General features: G+C 45.4%; 1 non-coding gene and 1 pseudogene across 1 annotated transcript; both read right to left on the reverse strand.

Annotated features, from left to right (window-relative positions):
- LOC137316330 (zinc finger protein 271-like) overlaps positions 1 to 24,312 on the reverse strand; it is a 212,561-nt pseudogene that overhangs the window by 167,138 nt on the left and 21,111 nt on the right.
- trnaw-cca (transfer RNA tryptophan (anticodon CCA)) lies at positions 1,421 to 1,492 on the reverse strand. The gene has a single exon. It is a non-coding gene; the product is annotated as a tRNA-Trp (tRNA).

The following is a 24,312-nucleotide window of genomic DNA, read 5'->3' on the forward strand; positions in this document are numbered from 1 at the left end:
ACTTAAGCGTAGGGGGCATGATCAAGAAATTATCGGGTGACACAAAAATAGGCCGTGTGGTTGATAGCGAGGAGGAAAGCTGTAGACTGTGGGGGTTCAGGCAATTTTCTGATAATAAAGCACTCAATCCATCTCTGAGCGAATTGTGAATGAATACGTGTGTTTGACCCGGCACTGGAACGATGGGCCGAATGATCTCCTCTTGTGGACTAACATGATACGATGATACTAAGTGTTGTCAGACGGAAAAGCAACACATTCCAAATAAGAGCAGAGAGAGGAAACTAGTCTAACAGCATAACAACACGGTGAGATATTGTATTTGAGAAGGATGAGGAGGAATAGTTTATCATGGTGGTAGTCACATAGGGTATCAATTGTTACTTTGATAAGGACCATTTCATGCTGCGACAGGGGCGGAAACCTGATTGGAGATATTCAGCCCGGGCGCGGCCCCATCGTGCGCGGTGAGACAGAGGGGGGTGGGGGATGTGTCAGAGCTGGGGCTCACCGGTGGAAGCAGCATAAACGTTTAAAACGGTACTCGCCCAACGTGGGGCTCAAACCCACTACCCTGAGAGTTTTTAAAGAAAAGGGGCAGCAGCCACTGTCTGGATCTCTTGCTGGACTTGAAACAACACATTCCAAGTACGAGCAGAGAAAAGACACCATTCAGTTACCTATTGTGTTGAGTAAAATATCATCGGTTTCTGCTGTGTCGTGGTTATTTTTATGCGAAAAGTCCCTGGTTCAATCCCTGGCAGAAACATGATGTTGGAACTTGATCTCCATAAAGATCCAAATCGATTTTCTTCTCCTGCCAAAAAGGGAGACTGTGGCTGCTCCCTTATTCTTTGCAAGCTGCGTCTTTTCCTTCATTAAACAGATAAGTTTGAGTGAGAGAAAATTGATCCACAGTGACGCTCATTTCAAGTTGTATTCCATTTTAATCTTGAAGCATATATTGTCTTTGGACGGAGTGGCTTTTCAAAGGAGTTAGTAGGGTGGGATCGACAAACAGAGAACCAAAACAATCATCTACCAAGTTCTCCAGAATTCTCCGGTTCAATGGGAAACCGACCAACAAAAGCCCTTTCAGTGACCGTGGAGTTTCAGTCAATTTTTTGCTCACAACGCGCTCAACCTATTTCTCTTGTCCATTTCCCGATGTTTCCAGATACTGTCTGCATCTCTGCCCTGTGTTTATCTCACTATGTGTCCACCTGCCGGGTGGTTTTTGAACGAAGACGTGTGTTTGTCTTCTGTTCGTTACACTAATTAAATGAGGGCATCAGGTGTTTCCCTCCCTGACACTGAGGAACCAGAGGCAGACTTTAGAGCAGGGTTCTGTTCATTGTGAAGACGCAAAGAAAACATTAATTGCAGAATTATACAAACCAGCTCGAAGAGAAAAAAACTGTGACCCCGACGTGATTTGAACACACAACCTTCTGATCTGGAGTCAGACACGCTACCGTTGCGCCACGAGGCCTAACTGTTTCAATCGTTGCTTGTTTCTATCAATGTTTGTGAAGCACCGCTTTATAGCTCCGAGATTGGTGGAATTGGTTGGCTTTCAAATCCCCGCCCACTCCCACCGGATGTCAGGCAGCATCAGAAATCGCCTTCACCTGTTAGCGGCAGCATGGCGCTCGCTTCCATCGCCTGCTGTCAGCGGACTGCAGCAAATCCAATCACATTCATCCTGCACCCAGAATTATCATATCAGAGGAAAAGGATGTGGGAAACTGCTCAAGATACGTAACAGGAGGGGAATCTTCTGAAAACACTTCGACTTTCGGTGTTTAGACTTCGATTCGAACTGCAACAAAGAACGTGTGAAAATATAAACTATGGGTGTGATGTTTATATTTGTAGGAAACTGCTCAAAATACATAACAGGACGGGAAACTTCTGAAAAACACGTGGACTTTCGATGTTTGGACTTTGGTTACAACTGCAAAAAAGAACGTGTGAAAATATAAACTATGGGTGTGATGTTTCTATATAAATTGAATGTTTGTACCCGATTTCTCCCGTTCCTGTCGCAACTATGGGTTGTTAATCCATCAACAATAACTTACGCTTGATTTTAGCCTGAGTGGTTACAAAATAGCAAGTTTAATAGATTGACTTACAACAGAGTTGCACTACAGCTGTCTTCAACAATACATTCAACAGTATTATTACTATAATACAACTGTCTACAGATTACATTAATGACAAGCAATCAACACAACCTGACCTGTCTGCGAATCCAGGTAGATCAGACCTGACCTTTGCGGACTGCCTGTGGCAATGGACTGCTGACTGTCCCCTATTGAGAGCTCTAACATTTGAGAAGGGAGCCTGCCCTATCTTTATACGATTCGGCTGCATTGTTCTGTACGGAAGCACCACTGATCTTAACTCATGGTCGTAAACCATCCCTCTTTGCTGACTCTCAGAAACCACCAAGGATTGTTTCGTATCTTAGTGTTTATATAGCCTTTCTCCGTCATCAGGTTTTGGATGCTTATACTAGATTAGCACAACCTGGAGTTCAGGTGTCCAGGACACTCAAGATTCTCTGGACATCAACATTTAATAGTTTCTCACCATTTCAAAAATATTCTGTTTTTCTGTTCTTCCTACCAAAGTGAATAACCTCACATTTCCCCACATTATACTGCATCTGCCACCTTCTTGCCACACGCTTAAACTGTCTATATCCCTTTGAAGACTCTTTGTGTCCTCCTCACAGCTTACTTTCCCATCTCGCTTTGAATCATCAGCAAACTTGGATATATCACACTCGATCCCTTCATCAAGTTATTAAACGTCTTCAATATGCATATAAATAGTAAACGGGTAGTAAGAGGAGGGGTAAGACCGATTGGGGTCCAGAAAGGAGATCTACACATGAAGGCATAGATCATGACTGAGGTACTAAATCAGTATTTTGCATCTGTCTTCACCGAGGAAGAAAATGCTGCCTAAATCACAGTAAAAGCGGAGGTAGCTGAGATACTGGATGAGGTGAAAATTGATAAAGAGGAGATACTAGAAAGGCTGGCTGTACTTAAAGTAGGTACGTCACCTGGTCCGAATGGGATACATGCTCGGTTGCTGAGGGAAGTAAGGGTGTAAATTGCAGAGGTCCTGGCCATAATCTTTCAATCCTCCTTAGATACAGGGTTTGGTGCCAGAGAACTGGAGAATTGCAGATGTTACACCCTTGTTCAAAAAAGGGTGTAAGGATCAACCCAGCAACTGCAGGCCAGTCAGTTTAACCACGGTGGTGGGAAGCTTTTAGAAATGATAATCTGGGACAAAATTAATAGTCATTTGGACAAGTGTGGATTGATAATAGAAAGCCACTGTGGATTTGTTAAAGGCAAATCATGATTGAGTTTTGTGATGAGTTAGCAGAGAGGTTTGATGAGGGAAATTGTGTTGATGTTGTGTATATGGCCTTTCAAAAGGCGTTTGATAAAGTGCCACAAAATAGGCTTGTCAAAAGGGGCGATAGTGGCTGCTTCCTTATTGTTTAAAAGCGCTTTCTTTTATTTCACTCAACAGATAACTTTGAGTGAGCGAAAACTGATCCACAGTTAGGCTTATTTCAAGTTTATACCCTTTGAATCTGAAAGGATATATTGGCCTTGGAAGGAGTGCAGCACAGATTCACCAGATTGTTTCCAGGGGGCAATCCGTTAAATTATGAGAAGATGTTACATAAACTAGGCTTAAAATCACACAAGTCACACTGCAAGAATTTTCCATTTTTGATACATACATTAATGACCTGGACTTGGGTATACATGGTATAATTTCAAAGTTTGCAGATGACACGAAACTCGGGAATGTAGTAAACAATGTGGTGGATAATATCAGACTTCAGGAGGACATAGACAGCATGGTGAAATGGACTTTATTAATAGAGGCAGAGAGTACAAAAGCAACAAAGTTATGCAAAACGTTTATAAAACACTGGTTAGGCTGCAGCTGGAGTATTGTGTTCAATTCTGGGCACCACACTTTACGAAAGATGTCAAGGCCTTGGAGAGGGTGCAGAGGAGATTTATTAGAATGGTAACAGGGATGAGGGACTTCAGTTACGTGGCGAGAATGGAGAAGCTGGGATTATCCCCTTAGAGCAGAGAAGGTTAAGGGGAGATTTGATGGAGGTGTTCAAAATAATGAAAGGTTTTGATGGAGCAAATAAGGAGAAACTGTTTCAAGTCTCTGAGATGATTCTTTTAATTACCATTAATAAACCCACAACTTTCTGTTTCGCACTGAACGAAATGCTAACAAGTTTGCCGAGTGACTGTCGAAAATACGCTAACTGTTCTGACCTTCATCCCTTCTCATTTTACGCACTTTATTTTAGGAGTCTGCTTAAAAGTGTTCAGTGTTTATGAGACCAGGAATTTGGTGCAGCCGTTGTTGAATGTGAAAGGATTGCAGCCCAGTTTACAGTGAGGAGCAAGTTCCAGCAAATTGTTTCTGAACAGGGATTAAAGCGGGAGATTTTCGCGTGCGAGGCCAACATGATAACCATTATATCACGAAAACATCTATTTAGTGCAGCCCAGGTCAGATGGAAGTGGTAACAGAGAAAGTGAACTGCTGACTCCCACTTCTGGGGGATATCCCAAAGCGCTTCATAGAGGTTTAATCAAAAAGAAAGAATCATTGAATCACAGGAGATCATTCGGCCCATCGTGCCTGTGCCAGCTTTTAAAACTAAATGGAGCAATTTTAAGGGGGATGCGGGAACAGGGAGACCTGGGGCTATACTTACACAAAACTTTGATGGTGGCAGGACAAGTTGAATAGATTGAGAAAATAAAGTGTTCGGAATCGTTGATTTTACTAATCGAGGCATACAGTAAAAAAGCAAGGAACTTATGCTGAACCTTTATAAATCACTGGTTAGGCCGCAGCTAGCCACCACACAATTCTTCCCACCACACTTTAGGAAGGATGTCAAAGCCTTGGAGAGGGTGCAGAGGTGATTTACTAGATTGGTGCCAGGGATGAGGGATTTCAGTGAGGTGGAGAGACTGGAGAAGCTGGGGTTGTTCTCCTTTGAGCAGAGACGGTTGAGGGGAGATTTAACAGAGGTGTTTAAAATCATGAACGATTTTGATAGAATAAATAAGGAGAAACTATTTCCAGAGCCAGAAAGATGGTAATCACAGGACACAGATTTAAGGTAATTGGCAACAAAGGTGCGATGAGGAGAATATTTTTACGCAGCGAGTTGTCATGATCTGGAATGCACTGCCTGAAAGGCTGGTGGAAACAGATTCAATAATAACATTCAAAGCGGAACTGGATAAATACTTGAAGGGGAAAATTTTGCAGGGCTATGGGGAAAGGGAAGGGGAGCTGGTCTAATTGGATAGCTCTTTCAAAGAGTTGGCACAGGCACGATGGACCGAATGGCCTCCTTCTGTGATGTTTCCATGCTGTGATTCTATGTTATGGAGGATTTTCTGATGCAGTGGATATTCGGGGCAGAGGACCAAGTGGGGATTGAGCTCGACGGCAAGTGTATACAGTTCGTTCAAAGGACTGAAGCCGATGGTTTCATTCTTCCCGTCGTTCAGCAGCAGGAAATGACTCGGCCATGCAGGCGATTTTATTTGTCTTCATTCATGGGATGTGGGTATCAATGACAAGGTCAGCATTTATTACCCATCCCTAATTGCTCTTGAGAAGGTGCTGGTGAGCCGCCTTCGTGAACTGCACCTTTCATTGACTGTGTCATTCACATTTTCTGGATAGAGAGAAACTATTTCCGCTGTTTGGGGATTCGAGGACTCGGGGGCACAGTCTAAAAATTAGAGTCAGACCTTTCAGGAGTGAGATTAGAAAACACTTCTACACACAAAGGATGGAAGAAGTTTGGAACTCTCTTCCCCTAACGGCAATTGATATTTGCTTAAATGCTAATTTTAAATCTGAGACCGATAGCTTTTTGCCAACAGAAGGTATGAAGGGATATGGAGTTAGATCACAGATCAGCCATGATCATATCAAATGGCGGAGCGGACTCGAGGGGCTGAGTGACCAACTCTTGTTCCTATGGTACATTTCCCCAAGTGTCTGTTCTCTCCATAGTTGTTGCCTTGTGTTTAAAGCATATTTTCTTTCAAAGCTCGGTTTAGGGATGAGCCGGTGGGCGTCCAGCAGAGGCGACAGAGGGGTATTCTGGGAGAAGTTGACTCAGTCACCTCGACTGAAACGTGGGTAGCAGAAGAAGCCCTTTTGTGACGACGACCGGGAGGGAAAGCATCCGGCGGAGGGGCATTGTGGGAGAGGAGCCGAGCCGAGCGGAGGGAGCGTCCGATAAAAGGTGGGATTTCAGAGCGCTGAGAGGAGCCGAGCCGAGCGGAGCGGAGGGAGCGTCCGATAAAAGGCGGGATTTCAGAGCGCTGAGAGGAGCCGAGCCGAGCGGAGCGGAGCTGCGACCGAGTTCGAAGTGACGTCAGGAATCAGATCGGGACGCGACACAGGGGAGGCACCTGATTGGTGAGTAGGTTTAGGTGAGGATTTCGACTTATCGACAGTAACTAAAGGAAAAGGAAAGGGAAGGTCTGCAGATCTTATAGGAAGTAACGTTTATTTTTTAGTGAATCAAGGTCCCTAGTGTAGTTAACATTCTCTAAATTGAGAACAATTTAAAGGAGTAAACTCCTTAAAGGGAGTGGTAAGTAGTTTTTCTTTCCTTTTTTTTTTCTCTTGACATTGTAGTTGTTCTTAAGCTAATTTAAGGGTTAAGTCATGGCAGGAGATCCCAGGGCCGTGTCATGTTCCTCTTGTGGGATGTGGGAATTCAGGGCTCCTTCCTGTATCCCTGATTCCTTCACCTGCGGGAGGTGTGTCCAGCTGCAGCTAATGTTTGACCGCTTGACGGCTCTGGAGCTGCGGATGGACTCACTTTGGAGCATCCGCGATGCTGAGAAAGTCGTGGATAGCACGTTCAGTGAGTTGGTCACACCGCAGATAAAAATTACTGAGGGAGATAGTGAATGGGTGACCAACAGACAGAGGAAGAGTAGGAAGGCAGTGCAGGTGTCCCCTGCGGTCATCTCCCTCCAAAACAGGTATACCGTTTTGGATACTGTTGGGGGAGATGGCTCACCAGGGGAAGGTGGCAGTGGCCAGGTTCATGGCACCGTGGCTGGCTCTGCTGCACAGGAGGGCAGGAAAAAGAGTGGCAGAGCTATAGTGATAGGGGACTCGATTGTAAGGGGAATAGACAGGCGTTTCTGCGGACGCAACCAAGACTCCAGGATGGGATGTTGCCTCCCTGGTGCAAGGGTCAAGGATGTCTCAGAGCGGCTGCAGGACATTCTGGAGGGGGAGGGTGAACAGCCAGTTGTCGTGGTGCATATAGGCACCAACGATATAGGTAAAAAACAGGATGAGGTCCTACAAGCTGAATTTAGGGAGTTAGGAGTTAAACTAAAGAGTAGGACCTCAAATGTAGTAATCTCAGGATTGCTACCAGTGCCACGGGTTAGTCAGAGTAGGAATAACAGGATAGCTAAGATGAATACATGGCTTGAGAGATGGTGCAAGAGGGAGGGATTCAAATTCCTGGGCCATTGGAACCGGTTCTGGGGGAGGTGGGACCAGTACAAATTGGACGGTCTGCATCTGGGCAGGACTGGAACCAATGTCCTAGGGGGAGTGTTTGCCAGTGCTGTTGGGGAGGGTTTAAACTAATGTGGCAGGGGGATGGGAACTGATGCAGGAAGTCAGTGGGAAATAAAGTGGTGACAGAAACAAAAGGCAGTAAGGGAGAGTGTACAGAACATGACCAGACAGATGGTCTGAGAAAGCAGGGCAAAGACCAAGGGAAGTCTTGATTAAACTGCATTTATTTCAATGCAAGAAGTCTGATGGGCAAGGCAGATGAACTCAGGGCATGGATGGGTACATGGGACTGGGATGTTATAGCTATTACTGAAACATGGCTAAGGGAGGGGCAGGACTGGCAGCTCAATGTTCCAGGGTACAGATGCTATAGGAAAGATAGAGCAGGTGGTAAGAGAGGAGGGGGAGTTGCGTTCTTGATTAGGGAGAACATCACGGCAGTAGTGAGAGGGGATATATCCGAGGGTTCGCCCACTGAGTCTATATGGGTCGAACTGAAAAATAAGAAGGGAGAGATCACTTTGATAGGATTGTACTACAGACCCCCAAATAATCAACGGGAAATTGAGGAGCAAATATGTAAGGAGATTACAGACAGCTGCAAGAAAAATCGGGTGGTAATAGTAGGGGACTTTAACTTTCCCAACATTGACTGGGACAGCCATAGCATTAGGGGCTTGGATGGAGAGAAATTTGTTGAGTGTATTCAGGAGGAATTTCTCATTCAGTATGTGGATGGCCCGACTAGAGAGGGGGCAAAACTTGACCTCCTCTTGGGAAATAAGGAAGGGCAGGTGACAGAAGTGTTAGTGAGGGATCACTTTGGGACCAGTGATCATAATTCCATTAGTTTCAAGATAGCTATGGAGAAGGATAGGTCTGGCCCAAAAGTTAAAATTCTAAATTGGGGAAAGGCCAATTTTGATGGTATTAGAACGGAACTTTCAGAAGTTGATTGGGAGAGTCTGTTGGCAGGCAAAGCGACGTCTGGTAAGTGGGAGGCTTTCAAAAGTGTGTTAACCAGGGTTCAGGGTAAGCACATTCCTTATAAAGTGAAGGGCAAGGCTGGTAGAAGTAGGGAACCTTGGATGACTCGGGAGATTGAGGCACTAGTCAAAAAGAAGAAGGAGGCATATGACATGCATAGGCAGCTGGGATCAAGTGGATCCCTTGAAGAGTATAAAGATTGCCAGAGTAGAGTTAAGAGAGAAATCAGGAGGGCAAAAAGGGGATATGAGATTGCTTTGGCAGATCAGGCAACGCTGAATCCAAAGAGCTTCTACAAATACATAAAGGGCAAAAGGGTAACTAGGGAGAGAGTAGGGCCTCTTAAGGATCAACAAGGACATCTATGTGCGGAACCACAAGAGATGGGTGAGATCCTGAATGAATATTTCACATCGGTATTTACGGTTGAGAAAGGCATGGATGTTAGGGAACTTGGGGAAATAAATAGTGATGTCTTGAGGAGTGTACATTTTACAGAGAGGGAGGTGCTGGAAGTCTTAACGCGCATCAAGGTAGATAAATCTCCGGGACCTGATGAAATGTATCCCAGGACGTTATGGGAGGTTAGGGAAGAAATTGCGGGTCCCCTAGCAGAGATATTTGAATCATCCACCACTACAGGTGAGGTGCCTGAAGATTGGAGGGTAGCAAATGTTGTGCCTTTGTTTAAGAAGGGCGGCAGGGAAAAGCCTGGGAACTACAGACCAGTGAGCCTGACATCTGTAGTGGGTAAGTTGTTAGAGGGTATTCTGAGGGACAGGATCTACAGGCATTTGGAGAGGCAGGGACTAATTAGGAACAGTCAGCATGGTTTTGTGAGAGGAAAATCATGTCTCACGAATTTGATTGAGTTTTTTGAAGGGGTAACCAAAAAGATAGATGAGGGCTGTGCAGTAGACGTGGTCTACATGGACTTCAGCAAAGCATTTGACAAGGTACCGCATGGTAGGTTGTTACATAAGGTTAAATCTCATGGGATCCAAGGTGAGGTAGCCAATTGGATACAAAATTGGCTTGACGACAGAAGACAGAGGGTGGTTGTAGAGGGTTGTTTTTCAAACTGGATGACTGTGTCCAGCGGTGTGCCTCAGGGATCGGTGCTGGGTCCGCTGTTATTTGTTATTTATATTAATGATTTGGATGAGAATTTAGGAGGCATGGTTAGTAAGTTTGCAGATGACACCAAGATTGGTGGCATCGTGGACAGTGAAGAAGGTTATCTAGGATTGCAACGGGATCTTGATAAATTGGGCCAGTGGGCCGATGAATGGCAGATGGAGTTTAATTTAGATAAATGTGAGGTGATGCATTTTGGTAGATCGAATCGGGCCAGGACCTACTCCGTTAATGGTAGGGCGTTGGGGAGAGTTATAGAACAAAGAGATCTGGGAGTACAGATTCATAGCTCCTTGAAAGTGGAGTCACAGGTGGATAGGGTAGTGAAGAAGGCATTCAGCATGCTTGGTTGCATTGGTCAGAACATTGAATGCAGGAGTTGGGATGTCTTGTTGAAGTTGTACAGGGCATTGGTGAGGCCACACTTGGAGTACTGTGTACAGTTCTGGTCACCCTATTATAGAAAGGATATTATTAAACTAGAAAGAGTGCAGAAAAGATTTACTAGGATGCTACCGGGACTTGATGGTTTGACTTCCAGGGAGAGGTTAGACAGACTGGGACTTTTTTCCCTGGAGAGCAGGAGGTTAAGGATTGATCTTATAGAAGTCTATAAAATAATGAGGGGCATAGATAAGGTCGATAGTCAAAATCTTTTCCCAAAGGTAGGGGAGTCTATAACGAGGGGGCAAACATTTAAGGTGAGAGGGGAGAGATACAAAAGGGTCCAGAGTGGCAATTTTTTCACTCAAAGGGTGGTGAGTGTCTGGAACGAGCTGCCAGAGGCAGTAGTAGAGGCGGGTACAATTTTGTCTTTTAAAAAGCATTTGGACTGTTACATGGGTAAGATGGGTATAGAGGGATATGGGCCAAGTGCAGGCAATTGGGACTAGCTTAGTGGTATAAATTGGGCGACATGGACATGTTGGGCCGAAGGGCCTGTTTCCATGTTGTAACTTCTATGATTCTATGATTCTATGAAAACGTGCAGTGGATCGAGACCGGGTTGCTGATTGCGAGAAGAGCAAATCAACTGGGCCGAAAAATCAACTGCAGCTCGAGCGACAAATAAAATAGGAGTCAAAATAACTGATGTCAGAAGTGGGATTTGAACCCACGCCTCCAAAGGAGATTGCGACCTGAACGCAGCGCCTTCGACCGCTCGGCCGATTTCTTCACTCGCCACCCTTTGCACATTGAGACTCCCCCAGAGAAAGTTTCACTCACTCCAGTGCTTGGTAAGATAAATGCTGCTGGAAAGGCTCAGTGAGCGGGATGCCACCTCCCCGGGTTTTCCTGAGCCTATTGTAATTTATTCCTATTTAATCACGGGAATATCCGCAACCAGGAGCTAAAAAGAATTAAAAGCTGAATCACAGAGAAAGGGAAATCCATATTACATCTGATAAACCAACTAACAGGGCTCCCTGGTTCGATTCCCGGTCAGGGAAGCAACTTTTGAACACTTGTTATATTAATCGCATGAACTTACTCAAAGTCTGTGGGAAGAAAAAAAAAACAACCATTGTTTTCATCACCATTAATTAACCGATAACGTTATTTTGCAGATTGAAAGGCTGCTGAGGGAAGTTGGAAAACTTTAATAATTTCTTTTGTGCGATGAACTTTTTATCCCTTCTCATTTTACACACTGTATTTTTAAGGGCTCGGTTTAAAATGTTCAATGCTCGTGAGACCACGAATCTGTGTTAAATTTAACAGGACCGGCTATTCCACAGAGAAAAAATAAATTTGCCCCAACATCATGTTTCTGCCCGAGAATGAACCGTGGACCTATCACGTGTAAAGCAAACGTGACAACCGCCACACTACGGAAACTTTTGTTTTGGTTATCAGCTCGAAGTTAGAATGACTGCATTGATTCTCTTTTATAACTATTCAATTGATCGAAGTTGCACAAGTCACAAAAGAAAAATGTTCATTTCAAAGTTATTAAACTCCCAAATGTGACCTGCCTTGTTTGGACAGAGGTTGACCCTGACGTCACAGCCTCAACAAAGCATATTCTGAACATTTCCATTGGGAACAGGAGGAGGCCATTCAGCCCCTTGAACCTGTTCTGCCCTTCAATGAGATCAGAGATGATCTGAACCTCAAATCCATTGACGCGCCTTTACTCCCTATCCCTCGAAACCCAACAAAATCGATCGATCTCAGTCTTGAAAGCTTCAATTGACCCCCAGCATCCACAGCCTTTTGGGGGACAGAGTTCCAGACTTTCACTGCCGTTTGTGTAAAAAAGTGCTTCCTGATTTCGAACCTGAATGGCATGGTTCTAATTTTAAGGTTTTGTCCCCCGCGTTCTTGATTCCCCAGAGGAAATTGATTCTCTCTCTCTATTCTATCGAATCATTTAAACATGTTAATCACCTCGCTCAGACCGCCCCTCAATCTTCGATACTCGAGTGAATACGAGCCCAGTCTATGCAGCCTGTCCTCATGATTTAACCTTTTTAGCCCCGGTAACATTCTGGTGAATCTGCTCTGCACCCCCTCCAAGGCCAATCTATCCTTCCTGAGGTGCAGTGTCCAAAACTGAACGCAGTTACTCCTGACACAATCTAACCAGAGCTTTATATAACTGGAATATAACTTCCACTTCTTTATATTCCAGCCCCCTGAGGTAAAGGCTAACAATCCGTTAGCCTTTTAAACTATTTTTGGACCCGTCCGTTAGCTTTTACTGATTTATGTAAATGAACCGTTAATTCTCTCTGCTTCTCCACAGTTCCGAGCTTCTTACCATTTGGAAAATACCCTGACCATAGGTCCATATTGGATTACCCCACATTGTACTACATCTGCCATAGTTTTGCCCACTCACTTAATCTATCAATGTCCCTTTGCAACTTTCCACTCGCATCCACATGACTTACTGTACCACCTAACTTAGTGTCATCAGCAAACTTGAATATACGACTCTCTATTCCTTCATCAAAGTCATTGATAAATATGGTGACAAGCTGAGACCCCAGTTACAGATCGCTGGGGGACGCCAGTAGTCCCATCCTGCTAATTGGAGGATGTACCCATTATCCCTACTCTCTGTCTCCTATCTCCGAAACAATTCTCTACCCATGTCAATACATTGCCTCAAGTTCCATGCGCTTTAATTTTTGCCAACAGTCTCTTGTGTGGAACCTTATCAAATGCCTGTCGGAATTCTATATTAATAATATCATAGGAGCATCGGAACATAGCCTTTGTATGTAGAAGTGTTTTCTACTCTCACTCCTGAAAGGTCTGGCTCTATTTTTTAGACTGTGCCCCCAAGTCCTAGATTCCCCGACCAGCGGAAATAGTTTCTCTCTGCCCATCGTGCGTGTGCCAGCTCTCTGAAAGAGCTGTCCAGTTAGTCCCACTCGCCTGCTGTTTCCCATAGCCCTGAAAAAGTTTCCATTCAAGCGTTTATCCAATTCCCTTTTGAAAACTGTGAGTTAAGAAAAACAATATTGAAAGGGGTGCTGGGGCCTCTGCAGCGCCGATGGAGAGTGTGTGATGATTGAAGTTATCAAGATGGTTGCTTTACACATGGTGTAATGTCCAATCATCCTGAAATATCTTCAATATCCAATACAAATTGAATTGCAAACCTGATGGACAAACACTGAAAAACAAGTCACGAGTGAACGCAAATCATCTGGGGCCCGTTTCCAGCCTCACAGCACTTTAAATAAAGTGAAATAACAATGCATTGAAATGATTTGGAACTTGCATCTATGCCTTTATCTGTTCCATTTCTTAAAGTTGCTGGCATCTGATGATGTACACGCCTCTGCTCCCTCTATTGAACAAGAAAGGAGGTGTTTGACGTTGACGGGACCTGTTGGTTATGAACCCATCCTTTACATTGAGTGGGTTCGCGTTCTTTCAGCGGCGTCAGCTTTCGCCCAGCGGTGAACTTCACAGCAAACAAGTTCGACACCGTCTCACAACAGACGCTGACTGATATGTTTATTGTTATTTCTTACAGACCTAAATAAATAGTAACCGTGATTTTTAATTTGCACTAAGTGATTTTTAGGTAGTCGCCTTTAAATGTTTCAAAGGCGACTCCGAATTTATGATAGTCCGCCCATTTCACCAGCCGTGTTGAAAACAAAAAATGTCTCTGCTTTTCGCGTCTTTTTTCGAAAGGCAAAAAATATATTTCCCGTGACCTCTGAAGGATGGACAAGTACATTTCAGAGAGCTGAAGCAAGTTCACCGAGCTTAAATCGTCTGACCACGATAAAGGCGCTATATATATATGCAAGTAGTTGCTGCCTGTTTTTGTGGGTTTTTTTTTCTGTGTGTGTCCATTTGCAGGTCGATTTTGAATCAATACCAGTATTCGTGTCAGTTTGTTGCTTGAAATAAACGAGAGTATCAGTCGCTCCCCTCCCTGCCACTCGGTAGGTACTGAGTCAGCGTTTTGACCAAACTTCTGTTTTTTTTTGTTGAAAAAGCAATTAAAACCTTCATTCTGGGATTATCAAGTGTCATGTGAGCGGTGAAAGAAACAGTGACCCCGATGTGATGTGAACACGCAGCCTTTTGATCTGGAGTCCTGGATTTTTATTTTTCATATGAATGTTTCTCAAACACCGATTCATTTATCCCACCTTGGTTGAATTGATGGGGCTTATCAAATCTCCGCCAGGTCGCACGGGGTGTGAGACAGGATTGGAAGCACCCTTCACCCCGCACATGACGCTGGCTTTCATTACCTGCTCGCAGCAAACTGCAATAACAGAGCTGTGAGATATGGACTTTGTTCACATTGAATCAGCAGTGTGAAGCGTTAAATATTTACTCATTTTTAATGGGAACAAGGTTTTAAAATGCTTCCGGACCTTTTGCGTGTGAGGCGAATGTGTTAACCACTACAGTACGGAAACTTGACAGCGCAAGCGCCGTGTTAGGGACATAAACCCTCAGCCAAACTAATTTCCGTATCATTGTCCGGGAGCTCATTTCACAGGGATACATTTACTGCACTGTATTTCGGAAGGCTGCAGAGAAGGATCGGTGGAGATGGTCAGGCAGGGAATCCCAGAGCATCGCGCCCACACAAACATTTCACTGTTTTTTTTCATGTGCCTGATATCTGATGGCAGTGTAAATTATGGCGAATCAGGCATGCTCAGATGACGTTGTTCACAGAGTGTTTTCTTGCAGCCAAATCACACATTCGAAAACTTGAAATGAGATTAAGAGATCGGAGTCATTTAAAGTGCTCCCAGTTACTGCAGATCAGGAATTAAAACCTGGCACCGGCTTCAGGGCGACCAGAATGAGGCAATGAATCCGAGAGTGGGAAGAAAAAGGTGCAATTTTCGTCTCTGGGTGGGCGCGAACCACCAACTTTTTGATGAATATCTAAACGCGCTAACCGATTGCATCACAGAGACCATCAGCTGAACTTTCTTGCAAGATACACTAAAGCAGCGTGTCACCAAGCCAAAGTTACATGTTGCTGCCACAGAAATGCAATTGTCCACCATCAGTGTTACTTTTCCAGAAATAAAGGATGGGACATTGTTTGTGGAAACATGGAAACGGTCTGGTCTCGCTCACAGCATCGATATCACCGCCAACCAGCTCTCCTGCAACCGGCGCGCCCACCGGTGCTTTGTCTGTTATGAAGTTGCACTCTGGGAGAACCTTCGCCACACTGACTGCAGCGGTTCAAGGAGGCGGCTCACCACCACCTTCTCAAGTGCAATTTGGGATGGGCAATAAATGCTGGCCTCGCCAGCGACGCGACGCCCACATCCCATGAACAAATAAAGAAAAAGTGTTGTGAGCGTTCTTGCGCTGATGTCAGGTTTTGATCCCTGGTCTGCAGTAACTGGGAGCGCTTTAAATGGCTCCGACTTCATAATTTCAAATACAACATCAGAGTACCTGTTCCAGGGGGACATGCCGACTCAGCTGTGTCTTGGCCGCCTGTCTGGTCAGTCCTTTATTCGTCTCCAATTCTGTTTCCCAAAGCGTATCGACAGATTCACAAAGCTGTTTGTCATTTCGGTTCCTTTCGATTTGTCCAGCTCTCGACTGGCAATAAATTGCAAACCTGGTTGCAACCCTCCGCCTTCCATCGTGTCCGGGGATGGGTTATTTGGAGAGACTGGAGAAGCTGGGATTGTTCTCCTTCGAGCAAAAAGAGGTGAAGGGGAGATTTAATAGAGGTGTTCAAAATTATGTGGGGATTTTGATAGAATGGATGGGGAGAAGCTGTGTCCATTGGCAGGAGGGTCGATAACCAGAGGACGCAACCTGCATTTTGATAGCGCCTTTAACGTAGTAAAACGTCACAAGGTGCTTCACAGGAGCGTTATTAAACAAAACTTGACACTAAGCCACATAAGGAGATATTGGGACAGGTGACCAAAAGCTGAGTCGAATTGGTAGGTTTTAAGGTATGTGTTAAAGGAGAGAGAGGCGGAGAGGTTTAGGGAGGGAATTCCAGAGCTTCGGGCCTCGGCAGCTCAAGGCACAGCCGCCAATGGTGGAGTGATTAAAATCGGGGATGCGCAAGAGGCCAGAATTGGAGGAGCACAGATATTTTTTTTATTCGTTCATGGGATGTGGATGTCGTTGGCGAGGCCGGCATTTATTGCCCATCCCTAATTGCCCTTGAGAAGGTGGTGTTGAGCCGCCTTCTTGAACCGATGCAGTCCGTGTGCTGTTATGTGGTGAGTTCCAGCGACGATGAAGTAACGGCCGATATATTTCCAAGTCTGGATGGTGTGTGACTTGGAGGGGAACGCGCAGTTGGTGGTGTACCCATGTGCCTGCTGCCCTTGTCCTTCTAGGTGGTAGAGGTCGCGTGTTTGGGAGGTGCAGTCGAAGAAGCCTTGGCGAGTTGCTGCAGCTGCAGTGCATCCTGTGAATGGTACACACTGCAGCCACAGTGCGCCAGTGGTGAAGGGAATGAATGTTTCGGGTGGTGGATGGGGTGCCAATCAAGCGGGCTACTTTGTCTTGGATCGTGTCGAGCTTCTTGAGTGTTGTTGGAGCTGCAGTAATCCACTCCTGACGTGTGCCTTGTAAATGGTGGAAAGGCTTTGGGGAGTCAGGAGGTGAGTCACTCGCCTCAGAATACCCAACCTCTGACCTGCCCTTGTAGCCACATGATCTGGGAGGGTTGTAGATTACAGAGGTAGGGTGGGGCGAGGGCCATGGTGGGATTTGAAAGCAAGAATGAGAATTTTAAAATCGAGGCGTTCCCGGACAGGAGGTTTGACTGGAACGTCACACCGTCCCATCCCGTGTTTACTTCCACAAACTTACATTGGGACAGGGCTAGGGCGGATTTTTCTGTGTCTCACCCGGGGCCGCTGAGTCTCCTGCAGTCCCCCCGATCACCAACTCACCCAGTTTGTACATTTAAACCGGAAAAAGTGCCTTGCAAAGGGCAAGAGATGAAGGCAAGGCTGGAACCTCTGACAAAAAAATCTCTTATCCACCAGCGAGGTTTGTGTACCTGAATCGCTAACTCTTCTTTCAAAGTTTTGTCATTCATTGGACGCCAGGCGGCACCTACAGACTTGTCTCTTGCACTCACAGTGAAGCGGAGGGCCGTTTTCACTCGCACGCCAGCAATTGTGATATCAAGAAAAAGGTGGCGGAGAAATTCTCCATTTCAGCGAAAATGGAGCGCTGGGGTCCGCTTATGAGTGCAGCGTAAAAGTTGAAACTAGCACCCACGATCCTGAGGTGAATGCCTCTGCCGACTGAGCTAGCCAAGCCTGAGGACACTGCTACTTCCTTGTCTGTCGGGCCCATCAATGTGTCAGAATCAAGCACCCGGGCGTTTAAGCAACAACCAACTGAACTAAGACGGTTCACTCACTTGTCCCAACACCTGCTGTGCCTGAACTTGCTCACCGCTACCAGCAGTTTATTTTGAAAAGAAGCTTCCCTCCCTGGCACCGCAGAACTAGTGACCAAAGTTCCGTTTATTGTTAAAAAGCATTAATTCCGAAATTATCCAGGCTCCTATGAATGGTAAGATAAATAGTAACTTCGTCGTGATTTGGACACGCAGCTTTCTGATTTGGCGTCAGATGCGCTACCGTTGCGCCACGAGGTTAACTGATGGCATCGATTATATATGCATATATAGTTATTACTTACTTAAATATATGTGATTGATGCAGTGTTCCCTTGTGGTTGGGAATAGTTCATTGCACAAAAATAATTCAAGTCTGTGAGACACTTATTGTTCTTTTCAATCACCATTCATACGTTCTGTTACACACTGAAGGAAATGCTAACTTGTTTGCGAACTGACAATTGAAACGTTAATAAATCTTTGCGCTTTGCATTTCATGAACTTTTATCCCTTACCATTTTACATACTGTATTTTAGGAGTCTGCTTAAAAATGTTTCGTGCTTATTATACCAGGAATCCGGTGCAGCCGCTGTTAAATTTAAAAAGGTTTGTATCCCCTTTCACACTTGAAGAAACTCGACCCTGGAGGTTTATGGGGAGCAAATCCCAACAAAATGCTTCCCTCCGAGATCAAATCGGGCACTTTCTGCATGTAACTGGTGAACACGATAACCGCTACACTATGAAAACGACAAACTTTTCGGTCTCAGGTCTGAAGGAAGTGTCAATGGAAAACATGACCTGCTGACTCTCTTTACACTGACACTTTTCACGAACATTTCATCGATCGAAACTATACAAGTCACAGGGAAAAAAATGTCAAAGTCATTAAACTCCCGAATTAGCCCCATAATCTATCAATCTCAGTTTTGAAATTTTCAATTGACCCCCAGCCTCAACAGCTTTTTAGGGGAGAGAGTTCCAGATTTCCACTCCCCTTTGTGTGAAGAAGTGCTTCCTGACATCACCCCTGAACGGCCAAGCTCTAATTTTAACGTTACACACCCTTGTTCTGGAGTCTCCCCACCAGTGGAAATAGTCTCTATCTGCCCTGTCAAATCCTTTAATCATCTTAAACACCTCAATTAGATCACCTCTTAATATTCTATACTCAAGGGAATGCAAGTCTAGTCTTTGCAACCTGTACTCATAATTGCTTATCAAGGATAGCCACCAAAAAGTGTTTTACGATAGCTGACTCTTGAGTGCATTGTTTTGTATCCGTGGGCTGGTTCATCCAGGGGTTGATTCTCGCTTTGTGGTTATTAATCCAAATATATAAGAGGTCCTGGTTCAAATCCCGGAGAAGCCCTTATTTTACTTTTGATCTTGAACTTCCAAAGACTGAAAAGTCTCCAAATCAGCCCACATGAGTGAAACAATTCCCATGTTTCATACTATTACCTAACACAACTGCCCAACTTGGTTCTGATCAAAGGTCATTGACCTGAAACATTAACTCTGTTACTCTCTCCACAGATGCTGCCTGACCTGCTGAGGGTTTCCAGCATTTCCGATATTATCAGAGTATCACTTCCCTCATCACCTAACTACACTCCTCCACTAGATGTCGCCTTGTGGTGCAAACAGGCTCCTTCCACACAGCCAGGTGTTCTGCTTTAGACATTAATTATAACTATAACTTTTGAACTTGTTGGTTAAAACATATGGCCTTGCCCATTGACCAGAAAGCAGAATGGTGTTTATCTCTCACCAGTACAGCCCTTTCCCGCTCCGTCAGCTTGGAATGATACGTAGCAATTATACAGATGTCACACCTCTCCTGCTTCCCTGTGAAGCTGGTAAGACGAATAGCACACAATGCTGCCTGACACACATACACACCAGCTCTGAATGATTTAAAGGCCTTGTTATGATGGTCAGAGAATTGTTTATATCGAAAGAATAATTAAACTTACGAGTATAATGATATCAGCTAAAATCAAAGAATTTCTGGACTTCAGAATCTACTAGTCTCTGTATTAATCATATGCATGCATATCAAATGAAGCAAATCTGTCTTATGATTGTAGTTTAATTCTCCCAACAGAGATTTATACTTCCTTACTTAAGAGTCAAAAGCAAAAGGTTAATATTACTTCAATATAAAGACTAACTCTTTCCTCACAATACAGATACCCCAACTAATATAACACCTCAAATTGATAGAGCTTCTCAAATTAAACAGTACCTCAAACTAATACAGTACCTCAAACGGATAGAGAATCTGAAACTAATATAATACCTCAAGCTAATACATCGTCTCAAACTAATAAAGTACCTCAAACTAATACACTACCTCCAACAAATACAACACCTTAAACTAATACAGTACCTCAAACCGATACAGAACCTGAAACTAATATAATACCTCAAACTCATACAGCATCTCAATCTAATACAGCATCTCAAACTAATAAAGTACCTCAAACTAATACAGTACCTCAAACGAATACAACACCTTAATCTAATACAGCACCTCAAACTGATACAGATTCTGAAACTAATATAATACCACAAACTACTACAACACCTCAAACCAATACAGCACCTCAAACTAATAGAGCACCTCAAGCTAATACAACACCTCAAACCAAAGAACACCTCAAACTGATACAGCACCTCAGGCTAATACAGTACCTCAAACTAATATATTACCTCAAATTAGTACAGCATCTCAAACTAATACAGCACCTCAAACTAACGCAGCACCTCAAACTAATACTGTACCTCGAATTAATACAGTACTTCAAACAAATACAGTACCTCAAACTGATACCGTATCTCGAATTAATACAGCACCTCAAACTAATACAGCACCTTAAACTAATACTGTCCTTCGAATTAATACAGGAACTCAAACAAATACCGCACCTCAAACTAATAGTGTTCCTCAAACAATACAGCACTTCAAACTAATAGTGTTCCTCAAACAAATACCGCACCTCAAACTAATAGTGTTCCACAAACTAATACAGTACCCCAAACTAATACTGGACCTAAACAAATACAGCACTTCAAACTATTAGTGGTCCTCAAACAAATACCGCACCTCAAACTAATAGTGTTCCTCAAACAAATACAGTACCCCAAACTAATACTGGACCTAAATAAATACAGCACTTCAAACTATTAGTGGTCCTCAAACAAATACAGCACGTCAAACTAATACTGGACCTAAACAAATACAGCACCTCAAACTAATAGTGTTCCTCAAACAAATACAGCACCTCAAAGTAATAGTGTTCCTTAAACAATCACAGCACCTCAAACGAATAGTGTTCCTCAAACAATTACAGCACCTCAAACCAAGAGTGTTCCTCAAACAATTACAGCACCTCAAACCAAGAGTGTTCCTCAAAAGAATCCAGCACCTCAAACTAACACAGTACTACACACAAAGGGTGGTAGAAGTTTGGAACTCTCTTCTGCAAACGGAAAATTGATACTAGCTCAATTGCTAAATTTAAATCTGAGATAGATAGCTTTTTGGCCACCAAAGGTATGAAGGGATATGGGCTAAAGGCATGTATGTGGAGTTAGATCACAGATCAGCCATGACCTTATCAAATGGTGGAGCAGGCACGAGGGGTTGATTGGCCGACTCCTCTTCCGATGTTCCGATGTACCCCAAAACTAATTATTAACTCAAATGTCAAAGTCCGAACAGGTCAAGCAGGTTGACTTTGAGAGGCGGCGGATCTGTTTAGAGGATATTAAGGTGAAGGAGAAAGTCCCGTTCAGGAACTGCAGTTGTATTCAATTAATTTCGAGTCTTTTCTCAACATTAGAACAGAGAAACACGTGATATGTAGTATCACTGCAGGGCCTTCCATGGTCGGCCTAATTCAGTACAACATCCCCAGTCCATTCAATCTGAAGCTCATAACGAGATGCCTTTCAAGTAACCTTTGCTGATTTGTTGCCGTTCAGTTTGGGTGCAAATAGAGTTGTTTCTTTACCAGCATAGCTTTATTGGGGCGAGGGGTATTTGAGTTTGTACCGGGCAATTTGTAGCTGCCCATTGCTAATTGATCTTCAATTGAATCAATATATTTCAATTAAACTATCACAAAAAGACGGACTATTCCTGCACCCACTCCCCGCCCCCAATGTTCCAACTTACTCCACTTCTCCATCGCTCCTTCTGCCAATCTCTAACTCTGTCTCTAATTATAAATCTGTCTATCGTGCTCTCTTTCCACTAATTTTATGTTTCTTTACCTCTTTCAACTATATCCATTGTTATTTTCACCTTATTAAAAATCAATATAAATCTACTTCGACTGATTCGTATGTATTGTTGTCTCTCCACTGCTTTAAATGTATCTATCTATCTATCTATCTATCTATCTATCTATCTCGCCATCTATCTATCCATCGATCTCTCTATCCATATTTCTCTCTATCCATCTATCTACCTATATATCTCTCTATCCATCTATCTCTCCATCCATCTATTTAACTATCTATCTATCTGTCTCTCTATCTATCGATCTATCTATCCATCTATCACACACACCGCTCTTCACACTCCCACTGGGGAAGGAAGGGCCGCTGTCACTTCACACTGAGGAGCCGCTCTTCACACTCCCACTGGGGAAGGAAGGGCCGCTGTCACTTCACACTGAGGAGCCGCTCTTCACACTCCCACTGGGGAAGGAAGGGCCGCTGTCACTTCACACTGAGGAGCCGCTCTTCACACTCCCACTGGGGAAGGAAGGGCCGCTGTCACTTCACACTGAGGAGCCGCTCTTCACACTCCCACTGGGGAAGGAAGGGCCGCTGTCACTTCACACTGAGGAGCCGCTCTTCACACTCCCACTGGGGAAGGAAGGGCCGCTGTCACTTCACACTGAGGAGCCGCTCTTCACACTCCCACTGGGGAAGGAAGGGCCGCTGTCACTTCACACTGAGGAGCCGCTCTTCACACTCCCACTGGGGAAGGAAGGGCCGCTGTCACTTCACACTGAGGAGCCGCTCTTCACACTCCCACTGGGGAAGGAAGGGCCGCTGTCACTTCACACTGAGGAGCCGCTCTTCACACTCTCACTGGGGAATGAAGGGCCGCTGTCACTTCACACTGAGGAGCCGCTCTTCACACTCTCACTGGGGAAGGAAGGGCCGCTGTCACTTCACACTGAGGAGCCGCTCTTCACACTCCCACTGGGGAAGGAAGGGCCGCTGTCACTTCACACTGAGGAGCCGCTCTTCACACTCCCACTGGGGAAGGAAGGGCCGCTGTCACTTCACACTGAGGAGCCGCTCTTCACACTCCCACTGGGGAAGGAAGGGCCGCTGTCACTTCACACTGAGGAGCCGCTCTTCACACTCTCACTGGGGAAGGAAGGGCCGCTGACACTTCACACTGAGGAGCCGCTCTTCACACTCCCACTGGGGAAGGAAGGGCCGCTGTCACTTCACACTGAGGAGCCGCTCTTCACACTCTCACTGGGGAAGGAAGGGCCGCTGTCACTTCACACTGAGGAGCCGCTCTTCACACTCTCACTGGGGAAGGAAGGGCCGCTGTCACTTCACACTGAGGAGCCGCTCTTCACACTCCGACTGGGGAAGGAAGGGCCGCTGTCACTTCACATGAGGAGCCACTCTTCACACTCCGACTGGGGAAGGAAGGGCCGCTGTCACTTCACACTGAGGAGCCGCTCTTCACACTCTCACTGGGGAAGGAAGGGCCGCTGTCACTTCACACTGAGGAGCCGCTCTTCACACTCTCACTGGGGAAGGAAGGGCCGCTGTCACTTCACACTGAGGAGCCGCTCTTCACACTCTCACTGGGGAAGGTAAGGCCGCTGTCACTTCACACTGAGGAGCCGCTCTTCACACTCCCACTGGGGAAGGAAGGGCCGCTGTCACTTCACACTGAGGAGCCGCTCTTCACACTCCCACTGGGGAAGGAAGGGCCGCTGTCACTTCACACTGAGGAGCCGCTCTTCACACTCTCACTGGGGAAGGAAGGGCCGCTGTCACTTCACACTGAGGAGCCGCTCTTCACACTCCCACTGGGGAAGGAAGGGCCGCTGTCACTTCACACTGAGGAGCCGCTCTTCACACTCCCACTGGGGAAGGAAGGGCCGCTGTCACTTCACACTGAGGAGCCGCTCTTCACACTCCCACTGGGGAAGGAAGGGCCGCTGTCACTTCACACTGAGGAGCCGCTCTTCACACTCTCACTGGGGAAGGAAGGGCCGCTGTCACTTCACACTGAGGAACCGCTCTTCACACTCTCACTGGGGAAGGAAGGGCCGCTGTCACTTCACACTGAGGAGCCGCTCTTCACACTCTCACTGGGGAAGGAAGGGCCGCTGTCACTTCACACTGAGGAGCCGCTCTTCACACTCCCACTGGGGAAGGAAGGGCCGCTGTCACTTCACACTGAGGAGCCGCTCTTCACACTCTCACTGGGGAAGGAAGGGCCGCTGTCACTTCACACTGAGGAGCCGCTCTTCACACTCCCACTGGGGAAGGAAGGGCCGCTGTCACTTCACACTGAGGAGCCGCTCTTCACACTCCCACTGGGGAAGGAAGGGCCGCTGTCACTTCACACTGAGGAGCCGCTCTTCACACTCTCACTGGGGAAGGAAGGGCCGCTGTCACTTCACACTGAGGA

This window comes from Heptranchias perlo, unplaced genomic scaffold (assembly GCF_035084215.1).
Source record: "Heptranchias perlo isolate sHepPer1 unplaced genomic scaffold, sHepPer1.hap1 HAP1_SCAFFOLD_59, whole genome shotgun sequence".
Taxonomy (NCBI): domain Eukaryota; kingdom Metazoa; phylum Chordata; class Chondrichthyes; order Hexanchiformes; family Hexanchidae; genus Heptranchias; species Heptranchias perlo.